The sequence below is a fragment of the Electrona antarctica genome (genome assembly GCF_951216825.1).
Source record: "Electrona antarctica genome assembly, contig: scaffold_227, whole genome shotgun sequence".
Lineage (NCBI taxonomy): Eukaryota > Metazoa > Chordata > Actinopteri > Myctophiformes > Myctophidae > Electrona > Electrona antarctica.
Window position 1 is genome coordinate 1 of NW_027637222.1, and position 12,500 is coordinate 12,500.

The window sequence follows — 12,500 nt, forward strand, 5'->3', positions numbered from 1 at the left end:
GTGTGTGTGTGTGTGTGTGTGTGTGTGTGTGTGTGTGTGTGTGTGTGTGTGTGTGTGTGTGTGTAGGGGGGGGGGGGTAATACTAATAAAGTTCTAAACCTTCTCATAATAGACCAGCTGGTACTCCACGCTGGCTCCACTGGGTCGGTCTGGACCGTCTGGACCTTCTGGACGGTCCCACGAGAGAGTTACGCTGTCTGGAGAATGCCTCTCCTTTAAGAACACACTCACTGTGGGGGGGGGGGGGGGGGAGAGAGACAGACAGACAGACAGACAGACAGACAGAGAGAGAGAGAGAGAGAGAGAGAGAGAGAGAGAGAGAGAGAGAGAGAGAGAGCTGCTGTGACAGGAGAAGGATGTCAAATGGAATACAAGCACCTTAAGGAATACAAACCATTGTGTGTACACTGTTTATCAAAAGTATAAAGCTAACGTATTCTATATGGATGTATATTGTATAACTATCTCTGACAGAAAATGCACATCTTTTTATAGTTTCACAAGATAGTTTTACCCAAAGTGCTAATATAACACAGCTCTGTTTATACACCTTTATTTAATTCCTATTTATATCCAATATGTATTTGGATATAAATACGTATCTGGGCTGTATCCTGGACAATAAACTGACCGGTGATGGCATGGCAACAAGAGCGATCAAAAGAGTAAATCAAAGAACAAGATTCTTGGGCAGAATCTCCTCCTATGTTAACAAGACGGCTCTCAGGACACTAGCTGGAGCCCTTATTCAGCCTTTATTTGACTATGCATGCACCTCCTGGTTTTCCAACATCTCAATGTCACAAAAAAATAAGCTCCAGACCTCCCAAAACAAACTAATCAGACTTTTGCTAGGACTAGGGCCCATGACCCACCTCTGGACTAGGGCCCATGACCCACCTCTAGGGCTAGGACTCTAGGACTAGGGCCCATGACCCACCTCTAGGGCTAGGACTCTAGGACTAGGGCCCATGACCCACCTCTAGGACTAGGGCCCATGACCCACCTCTAGGACTAGGGCCAATGACCCACCTCTAGGACTAGGGCCAATGACCCACCTCTAGGACTAGGGCCAATGACCCACCTCTAGGACTAGGGCCAATGACCCACCTCTAGGACTAGGGCCCATGACCCACCTCTAGGACTAGGGCCCATGACCCACCTCTGGACTAGGGCCAATGACCCACCTCTAGGACTAGGGCCAATGACCCACCTCTAGGACTAGGGCCCATGACCCACCTCTAGGACTAGGGCCAATGACCCACCTCTAGGACTAGGGCCAATGACCCACCTCTAGGACTAGGGCCCATGACCCACCTCTAGGACTAGGGCCCATGACCCACCTCTAGGACTAGGGCCCATGACCCACCTCTGTGCTAGGACTAGGGCCCATGACCCACCTCTAGGACTAGGGCCCATGACCCACCTCTAGGACTAGGGCCAATGACCCACCTCTAGGACTAGGGCCAATGACCCACCTCTAGGACTAGGGCCCATGACCCACCTCTAGGACTAGGGCCCATGACCCACCTCTAGGACTAGGGCCCATGACCCACCTCTGTGCTAGGACTAGGGCCCATGACCCACCTCTAGGACTAGGGCCCATGACCCACCTCTAGGACTAGGGCCAATGACCCACCTCTAGGACTAGGGCCAATGACCCACCTCTAGGACTAGGGCCAATGACCCACCTCTAGGACTAGGGCCAATGACCCACCTCTAGGACTAGGGCCAATGACCCACCTCTAGGACTAGGGCCCATGACCCACCTCTGTGCTAGGACTAGGGCCCATGACCCACCTCTAGGACTAGGGCCAATGACCCACCTCTAGGACTAGGGCCCATGACCCACCTCTAGGACTAGGGCCAATGACCCACCTCTAGGACTAGGGCCCATGACCCACCTCTGTGCTAGGACTAGGGCCCATGACCCACCTCTAGGACTAGGGCCCATGACCCACCTCTGTGCTAGGACTAGGGCCCATGACCCACCTCTAGGACTAGGGCCCATGACCCACCTCTAGGACTAGGGCCCATGACCCACCTCTAGGACTAGGGCCAATGACCCACCTCTAGGACTAGGGCCAATGACCCACCTCTAGGACTAGGGCCCATGACCCACCTCTAGGACTAGGGCCAATGACCCACCTCTAGGACTAGGGCCAATGACCCACCTCTAGGACTAGGGACAATGACCCACCTCTAGGACTAGGGCCCATGACCCACCTCTAGGACTAGGGCCCATGACCCACCTCTAGGACTAGGGCCCATGACCCACCTCTAGGACTAGGGCCAATGACCCACCTCTAGGACTAGGGCCCATGACCCACCTCTGTGCTAGGACTAGGGCCCATGACCCACCTCTAGGACTAGGGCCCATGACCCACCTCTAGGACTAGGGCCAATGACCCACCTCTAGGACTAGGGCCCATGACCCACCTCTAGGACTAGGGCCCATGACCCACCTCTGTGCTAGGACTAGGGCCCATGACCCACCTCTAGGACTAGGGCCAATGACCCACCTCTAGGACTAGGGCCAATGACCCACCTCTAGGACTAGGGCCCATGACCCACCTCTGTGCTAGGACTAGGGCCCATGACCCACCTCTAGGACTAGGGCCCATGACCCACCTCTGTGCTAGGACTAGGGCCCATGACCCACCTCTAGGACTAGGGCCCATGACCCACCTCTGTGCTAGGACTAGGGCCCATGACCCACCTCTAGGACTAGGGCCCATGACCCACCTCTAGGACTAGGGCCAATGACCCACCTCTAGGACTAGGGCCCATGACCCACCTCTAGGACTAGGGCCAATGACCCACCTCTAGGACTAGGGCCCATGACCCACCTCTAGGACTAGGGCCCATGACCCACCTCTAGGACTAGGGCCAATGACCCACCTCTAGGACTAGGGCCAATGACCCACCTCTAGGACTAGGGCCAATGACCCACCTCTAGGACTAGGGCCCATGACCCACCTCTAGGACTAGGGCCCATGACCCACCTCTAGGACTAGGGCCCATGACCCACCTCTAGGACTAGGGCCCATGACCCACCTCTAGGACTAGGGCCCATGACCCACCTCTGTGCTAGGACTAGGGCCCATGACCCACCTCTAGGACTAGGGCCCATGACCCACCTCTGTGCTAGGACTAGGGCCCATGACCCACCTCTGTGCTAGGACTAGGGCCCATGACCCACCTCTAGGACTAGGGCCCATGACCCACCTCTAGGACTAGGGCCCATGACCCACCTCTAGGACTAGGGCCCATGACCCACCTCTAGGACTAGGGCCCATGACCCACCTCTGTGCTAGGACTAGGGCCCATGACCCACCTCTAGGACTAGGGCCCATGACCCACCTCTAGGACTAGGGCCCATGACCCACCTCTAGGACTAGGGCCAATGACCCACCTCTAGGACTAGGGCCAATGACCCACCTCTAGGACTAGGGCCCATGACCCACCTCTAGGACTAGGGCCAATGACCCACCTCTAGGACTAGGGCCAATGACCCACCTCTAGGACTAGGGCCCATGACCCACCTCTGTGCTAGGACTAGGGCCCATGACCCACCTCTAGGACTAGGGCCCATGACCCACCTCTGTGCTAGGACTAGGGCCCATGACCCACCTCTAGGACTAGGGCCCATGACCCACCTCTGTGCTAGGACTAGGGCCCATGACCCACCTCTAGGACTAGGGCCCATGACCCACCTCTAGGACTAGGGCCAATGACCCACCTCTAGGACTAGGGCCCATGACCCACCTCTAGGACTAGGGCCAATGACCCACCTCTAGGACTAGGGCCCATGACCCACCTCTAGGACTAGGGCCCATGACCCACCTCTAGGACTAGGGCCAATGACCCACCTCTAGGACTAGGGCCAATGACCCACCTCTAGGACTAGGGCCAATGACCCACCTCTAGGACTAGGGCCCATGACCCACCTCTAGGACTAGGGCCCATGACCCACCTCTAGGACTAGGGCCCATGACCCACCTCTAGGACTAGGGCCCATGACCCACCTCTGTGCTAGGACTAGGGCCCATGACCCACCTCTAGGACTAGGGCCCATGACCCACCTCTGTGCTAGGACTAGGGCCCATGACCCACCTCTGTGCTAGGACTAGGGCCCATGACCCACCTCTAGGACTAGGGCCCATGACCCACCTCTAGGACTAGGGCCCATGACCCACCTCTAGGACTAGGGCCCATGACCCACCTCTAGGACTAGGGCCCATGACCCACCTCTGTGCTAGGACTAGGGCCCATGACCCACCTCTAGGACTAGGGCCCATGACCCACCTCTAGGACTAGGGCCCATGACCCACCTCTAGGACTAGGGCCAATGACCCACCTCTAGGACTAGGGCCAATGACCCACCTCTAGGACTAGGGCCCATGACCCACCTCTAGGACTAGGCCGGGCCAATGACCCACCTCTAGGACTAGGGCCAATGACCCACCTCTAGGACTAGGGCCAATGACCCACCTCTAGGACTAGGGCCAATGACCCACCTCTAGGACTAGGGCCCATGACCCACCTCTAGGACTAGGGCCAATGACCCACCTCTAGGACTAGGGCCCATGACCCACCTCTGTGCTAGGACTAGGGCCCATGACCCACCTCTAGGACTAGGGCCCATGACCCACCTCTAGGACTAGGGCCAATGACCCACCTCTAGGACTAGGGCCCATGACCCACCTCTAGGACTAGGGCCCATGACCCACCTCTGTGCTAGGACTAGGGCCCATGACCCACCTCTAGGACTAGGGCCAATGACCCACCTCTAGGACTAGGGCCAATGACCCACCTCTAGGACTAGGGCCAATGACCCACCTCTAGGACTAGGGCCCATGACCCACCTCTGTGCTAGGACTAGGGCCCATGACCCACCTCTAGGACTAGGGCCCATGACCCACCTCTGTGCTAGGACTAGGGCCCATGACCCACCTCTAGGACTAGGGCCAATGACCCACCTCTAGGACTAGGGCCCATGACCCACCTCTAGGACTAGGGCCAATGACCCACCTCTAGGACTAGGACTAGGGCCCATGACCCACCTCTAGGACTAGGGCCCATGACCCACCTCTGTGCTAGGACTAGGGCCCATGACCCACCTCTAGGACTAGGGCCAATGACCCACCTCTAGGACTAGGGCCAATGACCCACCTCTAGGACTAGGGCCAATGACCCACCTCTAGGACTAGGGCCCATGACCCACCTCTGTGCTAGGACTAGGGCCCATGACCCACCTCTAGGACTAGGGCCCATGACCCACCTCTGTGCTAGGACTAGGGCCCATGAACCACCTCTAGGACTAGGGCCAATGACCCACCTCTAGGACTAGGGCCAATGACCCACCTCTAGGACTAGGGCCAATGACCCACCTCTAGGACTAGGGCCCATGACCCACCTCTAGGACTAGGGCCAATGACCCACCTCTAGGACTAGGGCCAATGACCCACCTCTAGGACTAGGGCCAATGACCCACCTCTAGGACTAGGGCCCATGACCCACCTCTAGGACTAGGGCCCATGACCCACCTCTAGGACTAGGGCCAATGACCCACCTCTAGGACTAGGGCCAATGACCCACCTCTAGGACTAGGGCCCATGACCCACCTCTAGGACTAGGGCCCATGACCCACCTCTGTGCTAGGACTAGGGCCCATGACCCACCTCTAGGACTAGGGCCCATGACCCACCTCTAGGACTAGGGCCCATGACCCACCTCTAGGACTAGGGCCCATGACCCACCTCTAGGACTAGGGCCAATGACCCACCTCTAGGACTAGGGCCCATGACCCACCTCTAGGACTAGGGCCAATGACCCACCTCTAGGACTAGGGCCAATGACCCACCTCTAGGACTAGGGCCCATGACCCACCTCTAGGACTAGGGCCCATGACCCACCTCTAGGACTAGGGCCCATGACCCACCTCTGTGCTAGGACTAGGGCCCATGACCCACCTCTAGGACTAGGGCCCATGACCCACCTCTAGGACTAGGGCCAATGACCCACCTCTAGGACTAGGGCCAATGACCCACCTCTAGGACTAGGGCCAAGACCCACCTCTAGGACTAGGGCCAATGACCCACCTCTAGGACTAGGGCCAATGACCCACCTCTAGGACTAGGGCCCATGACCCACCTCTGTGCTAGGACTAGGGCCCATGACCCACCTCTAGGACTAGGGCCAATGACCCACCTCTAGGACTAGGGCCCATGACCCACCTCTAGGACTAGGGCCAATGACCCACCTCTAGGACTAGGGCCCATGACCCACCTCTGTGCTAGGACTAGGGCCCATGACCCACCTCTAGGACTAGGGCCCATGACCCACCTCTGTGCTAGGACTAGGGCCCATGACCCACCTCTAGGACTAGGGCCCATGACCCACCTCTAGGACTAGGGCCCATGACCCACCTCTAGGACTAGGGCCAATGACCCACCTCTAGGACTAGGGCCAATGACCCACCTCTAGGACTAGGGCCCATGACCCACCTCTAGGACTAGGGCCAATGACCCACCTCTAGGACTAGGGCCAATGACCCACCTCTAGGACTAGGGACAATGACCCACCTCTAGGACTAGGGCCCATGACCCACCTCTAGGACTAGGGCCCATGACCCACCTCTAGGACTAGGGCCCATGACCCACCTCTAGGACTAGGGCCAATGACCCACCTCTAGGACTAGGGCCCATGACCCACCTCTGTGCTAGGACTAGGGCCCATGACCCACCTCTAGGACTAGGGCCCATGACCCACCTCTAGGACTAGGGCCAATGACCCACCTCTAGGACTAGGGCCCATGACCCACCTCTAGGACTAGGGCCCATGACCCACCTCTGTGCTAGGACTAGGGCCCATGACCCACCTCTAGGACTAGGGCCAATGACCCACCTCTAGGACTAGGGCCAATGACCCACCTCTAGGACTAGGGCCCATGACCCACCTCTGTGCTAGGACTAGGGCCCATGACCCACCTCTAGGACTAGGGCCCATGACCCACCTCTGTGCTAGGACTAGGGCCCATGACCCACCTCTAGGACTAGGGCCCATGACCCACCTCTGTGCTAGGACTAGGGCCCATGACCCACCTCTAGGACTAGGGCCCATGACCCACCTCTAGGACTAGGGCCAATGACCCACCTCTAGGACTAGGGCCCATGACCCACCTCTAGGACTAGGGCCAATGACCCACCTCTAGGACTAGGGCCCATGACCCACCTCTAGGACTAGGGCCCATGACCCACCTCTAGGACTAGGGCCAATGACCCACCTCTAGGACTAGGGCCAATGACCCACCTCTAGGACTAGGGCCAATGACCCACCTCTAGGACTAGGGCCAATGACCCACCTCTAGGACTAGGGCCAATGACCCACCTCTAGGACTAGGGCCCATGACCCACCTCTAGGACTAGGGCCAATGACCCACCTCTAGGACTAGGGCCAATGACCCACCTCTAGGACTAGGGCCAATGACCCACCTCTAGGACTAGGGCCCATGACCCACCTCTAGGACTAGGGCCCATGACCCACCTCTAGGACTAGGGCCCATGACCCACCTCTAGGACTAGGGCCCATGACCCACCTCTAGGACTAGGGCCCATGACCCACCTCTGTGCTAGGACTAGGGCCCATGACCCACCTCTAGGACTAGGGCCCATGACCCACCTCTGTGCTAGGACTAGGGCCCATGACCCACCTCTGTGCTAGGACTAGGGCCCATGACCCACCTCTAGGACTAGGGCCCATGACCCACCTCTAGGACTAGGGCCCATGACCCACCTCTAGGACTAGGGCCCATGACCCACCTCTAGGACTAGGGCCCATGACCCACCTCTGTGCTAGGACTAGGGCCCATGACCCACCTCTAGGACTAGGGCCCATGACCCACCTCTAGGACTAGGGCCCATGACCCACCTCTAGGACTAGGGCCAATGACCCACCTCTAGGACTAGGGCCAATGACCCACCTCTAGGACTAGGGCCCATGACCCACCTCTAGGACTAGGGCCAATGACCCACCTCTAGGACTAGGGCCAATGACCCACCTCTAGGACTAGGGCCCATGACCCACCTCTGTGCTAGGACTAGGGCCCATGACCCACCTCTAGGACTAGGGCCCATGACCCACCTCTGTGCTAGGACTAGGGCCCATGACCCACCTCTAGGACTAGGGCCCATGACCCACCTCTGTGCTAGGACTAGGGCCCATGACCCACCTCTAGGACTAGGGCCCATGACCCACCTCTAGGACTAGGGCCAATGACCCACCTCTAGGACTAGGGCCCATGACCCACCTCTAGGACTAGGGCCAATGACCCACCTCTAGGACTAGGGCCCATGACCCACCTCTAGGACTAGGGCCCATGACCCACCTCTAGGACTAGGGCCAATGACCCACCTCTAGGACTAGGGCCAATGACCCACCTCTAGGACTAGGGCCAATGACCCACCTCTAGGACTAGGGCCCATGACCCACCTCTAGGACTAGGGCCCATGACCCACCTCTAGGACTAGGGCCCATGACCCACCTCTAGGACTAGGGCCCATGACCCACCTCTAGGACTAGGGCCCATGACCCACCTCTGTGCTAGGACTAGGGCCCATGACCCACCTCTAGGACTAGGGCCCATGACCCACCTCTGTGCTAGGACTAGGGCCCATGACCCACCTCTGTGCTAGGACTAGGGCCCATGACCCACCTCTAGGACTAGGGCCCATGACCCACCTCTAGGACTAGGGCCCATGACCCACCTCTAGGACTAGGGCCCATGACCCACCTCTAGGACTAGGGCCCATGACCCACCTCTGTGCTAGGACTAGGGCCCATGACCCACCTCTAGGACTAGGGCCCATGACCCACCTCTAGGACTAGGGCCCATGACCCACCTCTAGGACTAGGGCCAATGACCCACCTCTAGGACTAGGGCCAATGACCCACCTCTAGGACTAGGGCCCATGACCCACCTCTAGGACTAGGGCCCATGACCCACCTCTAGGACTAGGGCCCATGACCCACCTCTAGGACTAGGGCCCATGACCCACCTCTAGGACTAGGGCCAATGACCCACCTCTAGGACTAGGGCCAATGACCCACCTCTAGGACTAGGGCCCATGACCCACCTCTGTGCTAGGACTAGGGCCCATGACCCACCTCTAGGACTAGGGCCAATGACCCACCTCTAGGACTAGGGCCCATGACCCACCTCTAGGACTAGGGCCCATGACCCACCTCTGGACTAGGACTAGGGCCCATGACCCACCTCTGTGCTAGGACTAGGGCCCATGACCCACCTCTAGGACTAGGACTAGGGCCCATGACCCACCTCTAGGACTAGGGCCAATGACCCACCTCTAGGACTAGGGCCAATGACCCACCTCTAGGACTAGGGCCAATGACCCACCTCTAGGACTAGGGCCCATGACCCACCTCTAGGACTAGGGCCCATGACCCACCTCTAGGACTAGGGCCCATGACCCACCTCTAGGACTAGGGCCCATGACCCACCTCTAGGACTAGGGCCCATGACCCACCTCTAGGACTAGGGCCCATGACCCACCTCTAGGACTAGGGCCCATGACCCACCTCTAGGACTAGGGCCCATGACCCACCTCTAGGACTAGGGCCCATGACCCACCTCTGCTAGGACTAGGGCCCATGACCCACCTCTGGACTAGGGCCCATGACCCACCTCTGGACTAGGGCCCATGACCCACCTCTGTGCTAGGACTAGGGCCCATGACCCACCTCTAGGACTAGGGCCCATGACCCACCTCTGCTAGGACTAGGGCCCATGACCCACCTCTGGACTAGGGCCCATGACCCACCTCTGGACTAGGGCCCATGACCCACCTCTGTGCTAGGACTAGGGCCCATGACCCACCTCTAGGACTAGGGCCCATGACCCACCTCTGTGCAACACCATTTGATAGCATAGGCTGGCTCAGTGTTGAAGACAGAGTTAATCAACTAAAAATGGGACTAGCATTCAAGATAATAAATGCAGCTCTGCCATCCATGCCCACAGTGCCTATTTACTTGACTGATTACCTAAAAAAGGTGAGCAACTCCCACAACCATAATACTAGAGGGAGCGTAAATAATGATCTGGTGCCACCCATGTTGTGAATGAATGCATAGGACCCGAATGGAAGCAAGACCGCAAGGTCTTTCTTCGGTGCTGTCCTTTTGGACCAATGCTGTGCTTGACTGTACCCTGTACTGTTTGCATTTTTTTTGTCTAATAAAATTATCAATCAATCAATCAATTCACCACTTTTTAACATATCTTCATATAATAGGTCCTCACTAATAATCATGATAAAATGGCACGATTTTTTTCTACTCAGTCTGTGTCTCATAGGAGGGCTGTGGGCAGTTCAGAAACCAGTCTGTGTCTCATTGGAGGGCTGTGGGCAGTTCAGAAACCAGTCTGTGTCTCATAGGAGGGCTGTGGGCAGTTCAGAAACCAGTCTGTGGCTCATAGGAGGGCTGTGGGCAGTTCAGAAACCAGTCTGTCTCTGGGCAGTTCAGAAACCTGTCTGTGTCTCATAGGAGGGCTGTGGGCAGTTCAGAAACCAGTCTGTGTCTCATCGGAGGGCTGTGGGCAGTTCAGAAACCAGTCTGTCTCATAGGAGGGCTGTGGGCAGTTCAGAAACCAGTCTGTCTCATAGGAGGGCTGTGGGCAGTTCAGAAACCAGTCTGTGTCTGTGGGCAGTTCAGAAACCTGTCTGTGTCTCATAGGAGGGCTGTGGGCAGTTCAGAAACCAGTCTGTGTCTCATCGGAGGGCTGTGGGCAGTTCAGAAACCAGTCTGTCTCATAGGAGGGCTGTGGGCAGTTCAGAAACCAGTCTGTCTCATAGGAGGGCTGTGGGCAGTTCAGAAACCAGTCTGTGTCTCATAGGAGGGCTGTGGGCAGTTCAGAAACCAGTCTGTCTCATAGGAGGGCTGTGGGCAGTTCAGAAACCAGTCTGTGTCTCATAGGAGGGCTGTGGGCAGTTCAGAAACCGTCCTCCAGGGACATCATCATTAGGCAGATTTGTTTTTAAACAAGATTTTTTTATAAAAATGCTTAGATTTTCATTATCGCGAGAACGATGGCTTCCATTTTCGCATTGCAACTTTTCAGGACTAGAAAGCCTGCAGTTTCTATTAGCTTGTATTCCCGATCGATGATGTCACTGGAGGACGGTTTCTGAACTGCCCACAGCCCTCCTATGAGACACAGACCGAGTAGAAAACAATTGCGCCATTTTTTCATGATTATTAGTGAGGACCTATTATATGAAGATAGGCTGAAAAGTGGTGAAGTGGTCCTTTAGCATATATTTAAAGTGGTGAAGTGGTCCTTTAGCATATATTTAAAGTGGTGAAGTGGTCCTTTAGCATAGATTTAAAGTGGTGAAGTGGTCCTTTAGCATATATTTAAAGTGGTGAAGTGTCCTTTAGCATATATTTAAAGTGGTGAAGTGGTCCTTTAGCATATATCTTTGTGTCCCTTTAAGGCTCACCTGTCTGTGCGGTGGTGACGTGGACCACCGCCAGGCCTCTAGGAGCAGTGCTGAGCTCAGACACTCCGTTGTGACTCTCCACGATGAAGCTGTAGCGCTGGTCGGGCTGCAGGTCCGCGATCAGCACCGCCGCGGCCGCTAGGCCCACCCGTCGGGGGACGTAGCGCACGGCCGCGCCACAGGGGGCGCCGCACTCCCCTCCCCCTCCCCGCGGCCACGAGGGGGAGCACTTCCTGCAGCGCAGCGAGTAGGTGACGTCGGCCCGCCCCCCCGCGTCCCGCGGAGCAGACCAGCGCAGCGACGCGCACGTCTCGTTGACCGTGGAGACCACGGGGTCCCAAGGGGCCGAGGGGGGGCCTGGAGGGGACACACCACATTTCAGAAAGCATGTTAGCATGTATGCTAACATGCTAACATGCTAACATGCATGAGGAGCCGAGGGAGGCCTGGAGCGGACACACAACATTTCAGAAAGCATGTTAACATGTATGCTAACATGCTAACATGCTCATTGAGCGATGAGCCGGCTCTACCTGGGCCCTCATCAAACCCTGTACACTCAAGAGACTGCCCCGCCATCAAACCCTGTACACTCAACACACGCTCCATATATGGCTCCAGCACAGAATTCATTCCATATGTTGATCTGACATGCCAAAGCACCAGCGCTCGCCCTGCAGTCTGTGTGTGTGTGTGCGTGCGTGCACGCGTGCGTGTGTGTGTGCGTGCACAGAGACTCACGGGTACAGGCCATGTATGGCGGGTCCGTCTGGGCGCGGTGGAAGCCCTCGTCACACCCACACTCTGACTCCGCCTCCCGGTGGGAGGAGCTATGAGGAGGACACTCAGTGCAGAACGGCTCTGTGGACCTATAGGAGCCTGGTTTACACGCTGGGGAGAGAGACATAGACAATACATTATGAACCAGAGAGAGAGAGAGAGAGAGACATGGACAATACTTTATGAACCAGAGAG

The 12,500-nt window shown here is 57.2% G+C and overlaps 1 pseudogene across 1 annotated transcript in view; it reads right to left on the bottom strand.

Annotated features, from left to right (window-relative positions):
- Positions 1–99: 99 nt before the first annotated feature.
- LOC306919044 (ephrin type-A receptor 3-like) overlaps positions 100–12,500 on the bottom strand; it is a 48,127-nt pseudogene continuing 35,726 nt past the window's right edge. Inside the window, exons 14-16 of the transcript in view lie at positions 12,267–12,416; positions 11,526–11,882; positions 100–167 (exon numbers count right to left, since the gene is read on the bottom strand). The product of the transcript in view is annotated as an ephrin type-A receptor 3-like (transcript). The remainder of the gene's footprint in view (positions 168–11,525; positions 11,883–12,266; positions 12,417–12,500) is intronic.